At 37.4% G+C, this 4,458-nt stretch overlaps 1 pseudogene; it reads left to right on the forward strand.

The window, feature by feature from the left end:
• Positions 1-1,791: 1,791 nt before the first annotated feature.
• Positions 1,792-2,273, forward strand: LOC150015202 (glia maturation factor gamma pseudogene; annotated as a pseudogene).
• Positions 2,274-4,458: the final 2,185 nt, after the last annotated feature.

Here is a 4,458-nt window from a genome sequence, read left to right on the forward strand (position 1 = left end):
GGGTGGGGGGGCAGTGCTCACAGTGGCAGCCTCATAAGTGAGAGAATAGCAGCCCCAGAATCCAGCTACATCTCCTCACAGACAGACAGCCAAAAAGGATTTGAAACTCATGGAATTTTGACCAGGGGCAGATTCAGAAAAAGAAGTCAGCGCCCAAAGGTTATACTAGGGAAAAACTCTTTCTTTAATCTGTTTCCTACCTTCCCTCCCTCCTGTTCTTCTTAATTTTGTCTGTTTTGTTTATCCTCCCTCTCACACTAAATATATAGCATATAACTGCTATATAAACCTAATACTATACACATCCACTTTCTCACTTCATTCTGCATTCTTCCCTCCCTTTTTCAACATATAATGTAAATATTACTTACTGTCTCGCACAGCCTTGACCCTACTTGCTACTATTATTATTCTACCATCTTCCCTCTCAAAAATCATCTTTCTTAAAGGTAAAACAACTCTTATCTGTTTTTCATATAGTATAATAGTCTTAACCCCTTTCCATGTATATTAATACCGGCTCCTTTGCTGCTGATAGTGTGATTGTTGGTGAGGGATATTTTGGAGGGTGTGGGTTTCTTGCCTGGGTTATGTGTTTATGTTTTAACAGCATCTCCACAAAAGAACTCAAGGCAAGATGAGCAGAGTGACTCTCAATCAACTAGGCAGAGGGAAGGTTCCACCAAAGAGTAACTGAAGTACAACCAGACAGCTTAAACAAACAGCACAAAGGGCATCCCAAGAGCATCAAGCTCAGGAGATCAAAGAGACTGCATCGCTGAATCCTCCAGGTCTCCTATACAGAATCTCATACCACAAAGGCAAAAATCAAAGCAGACAAATCTAAGAAACAAAAACAAACAAGAAGCATCCAACATGGGAAGACACAGAAACAACCTCCCAATGAGAGGAAAAGAGGAATCCCCAGAAAGAGAGCTAGATGAAACAGAGGTAAGCCAAATATCAGACATGGGATTCAAAAGGCGGTTGTAAGGAAGCTAAATGAACTTGACAAACGCAGAGAAAACTAAAACAAACTCCAGAGGAATTACAAAGAACCCCAGGGAAGCTACAAGAAACTTACGGAGAAATACACCAGCATAAAAAAGGACATAGAAACTATCAATAAGAACCAGGAAGAAATGAAGAATATGATCTCTGAACTGAAGAACACAGTAGAATCAATAAAAATCAGGCTAAAAGAAGCAGAGGGTTGGATCAGTGAGCTGAAGGACAATGTAGAAAATAATTCCCAGACAATAAAACAAAATGAAAAAAGGTTAAAAAAGAATGAATAGAGTTTAAGAGAAATGCAGGACAACATGAGATGAAAAAATATTCATGTCATAGGGATACAAGCAGGAGAAGAGGAGCATGATTGAAAGGTAATGACAGAAAATTTTCCTAACTTGATGAGAAAAAAAGTCATGCAAGTCCAGGAAATACAGAGGGTCCCAATGAAGATGAACCCCAACAGGCCCACTCAAAAGCACATCATAATAAAAATGGCAACATTCAAAGACAAAGAGAGAATCCTAAAAGCAGCAAGAGAAAAACAGCAAATAACATACAAGGGAGCTCCAATAATGCTAACAACTGATTTCTCAACAGAAACACTACAAGCCAGAAGGGAATGGCAAAAATATTTCAAGCAATGAAAAGCAAAGGCCTACAACCAAGGCTACTCTACACAGAAAGGCTCTCATTGAAAATGGAAGGTGAGAGAAGACAGTGGAACTGAGCAAAGAAGAGGCCTATGGACAGAAAAATCATGTCTGACTCCCTTTGCCCTGGTGGTGTGCAAGGTAGACCCAGAGCTAAAGGAAAAGCTGAGAAAATTTCGCTTTCGAAAAGAGACAGACAATGCAGCCATAATAATGAAGGTGGACAAAGATTGACAGATGGTGGTGCTGGAGGAAAAATTTCAGAACATTTCTCCAGAGGAACTAAAAATGGAGTTGCCAGAGAGACAGCCAAGGTTCGTGGTTTATAGCTACAAGTACATGCATGCAGACGGCCGAGTATCCTACCCCTTGTGTTTCATCTTCTTCAGCCCTGTGGGCTGCAAACCGGAACAACAGATGATGTATGCAGGGAGTAAAAACAAGCTGGTAAAAACCACAGAGCTCACAAAGGTGTTTGAAATCCGCACCACTGATGACCTCACTGAGGCCTGGCTCCAAGAGAAGTTGTCTTTTTTTCGTTGACCTCTGGGCTGGGGAATCTGAATTCCTGATGTCTGAGTCTCCAGAGGAACTGGGGACTCAGATTCCTAGGACTTGAACATCTGAGACCCTGAAGAAATTAAAATGCTACAGCTACAGAAAAAAACAAACAAACAAAAAAAAAATGGAAGGTGAAATAAGGAGTTTCCCAGACAAAGGAAGACTAAAAGAACACATCTTCACCAAGCCAGTATTGCAAGAGATGTTAAAGGGAATGCTTTAAGAAAAAGAAAAGAAAGAGAAAGGGAGAGGAACACAGGTACAAAAGGAAATGAATAAATACCTGTCAATAACAACCTTAAATGTAAATGGATTAAATGTTCCAATCAAAAGACATAGGGTAGCAGAATGGGTACAAAAACATGACCCACATAGATGCTGTCTACAAGAGACACACCTCAAAACAAAAGATTTACACAGACTGAAAATGAAGGGATGGAAAAAAGTATTCCAAGCAAATGAACATGAAAAAAAATCAGGGGTAGCAATACTTATATCAGAGAAAATGGATTTCACAACAAAGGCCAAAAAGAGAGACAAAGAAGAACATTTCATAATACTTAAGGGAACAATCCATCAAGAAAATATAATCCTGGTAAACATATATGCACCCAACATAGGAGCACCCAAATATATAAGGAAAATACTAGAAAACTACAAGAAGGATATCAACAGCAACACACTCATAGTAGGGGACTTTAACACCCCATTATCTAGAATAGACAGATCTTCAAAGTAAAGAAATACCAAGGATATTGAGGCATTGAACAACACATTAGATAAAAAGGACTTAATTGATATATATATAGAACTTTCCACCCCAAAGAGGCAAAATATATATTCCTTTCAGGTGGGCATGAAATTTTCAAAGATAGACCACATAGTAGGACACAAGACAAGCCTCAAAAAATTCAAGAAAATTAAAATTACATCAAGCATCTTCTCAGTCCACAATGTCTTGAAACTTAAAATCAACTTCAAATAAAAAAAAATCAAAGACATTCAAACTCATGGAGAATGAATAACATGATATTAAATAATGAATGGGTTAACAACAACATCAAAGAAGGAATCAAGAAGTTTCTCGAAACTAATGATAATGAACACACAACAGTCCAAAACCTATGGGACACAGCAAAAGCAGTCCTAAGAGGAAAGTTCATAGCAATACAGGCCTACCTGAAGAGGATAGAAGCATCTCAAATAAAAAATGTAACCCTACAGCTACAAGAATTAGAACAACAACATCAAACAAAGCCCAGGGCGAGTAGGAGGAAGGAAATCATCAAGATCTAAGCATAATTAAATGACATAGAGACTAAACAAACAATTCAAAACATCAACAAAAGTAGGAGCTGGTTCTTTGAAAAGATAAACAAAATTGACAAGTCTTTAGCCAGGCTCATCAAGAAAAAAAGAGAGGACCCAAATAAGCAAAATCAGAAACAAAAGAGGAGAAACAATGACAATGGATTGTAAGAGATTACTACAAACAACAGTGTGACAAGAAACTTGACAACCCAAATCAAATGGACAGATTTCTGAAAATATATAATCTTCCAAAACTGAATCAAGAAGTAGAAAGCCTGAACAGACTGATAACAAAGAGTGAAATTGAAATAGCAATAAATAAATAAATAAATAAATAAATAAATAAATAAATAAATAAATAAATAAACAGCACACAAAAGCCCTGGACCGGATGGCTTCACAGATAAATTTTACAAAATATTTAGGGAAGAACTAACTCCTACCCTTCTCAAACTATTCCAAATAATCCAAGAAGAACTAATTCCTACCCTTCTCAAACTATTCCAAATAATCCAGGAAGAGGGACTATTCCCAAACTTTTTCTATGAAGCCAGTATTACTCTAATTTCAAAATCAGGTCAAGACACAACAAAGAAAGAAAACTGCAGACCAATACCGCTGAAAAACATAGATGCTAAAATCCTCAACAAAATATTGGCAATCCAGATCCAGCAACACATTAGAAAGATCATACACCATGATCAAGTGGGATTCATCCCAGGGATGCAAGGATGATTGCAAGGATTCACAAATCAATAAATGTAATACACCGCCTAAACAAAATGAATGACAAAAACCACATGATCATATCAATAGATGCAGAAAAAGCATTTGATAAAGTACAACATCCATTTATGATGAAAACACTCAGCAAAATGAGAATAGAGGGAGCATACCTCAACACGATAAAGGCCACATATGA

The sequence above is a fragment of the Furipterus horrens genome, unplaced genomic scaffold, assembly GCF_987537825.1.
Source record: "Furipterus horrens unplaced genomic scaffold, mFurHor1.1.pri manual_scaffold_3, whole genome shotgun sequence".
NCBI lineage: Eukaryota > Metazoa > Chordata > Mammalia > Chiroptera > Furipteridae > Furipterus > Furipterus horrens.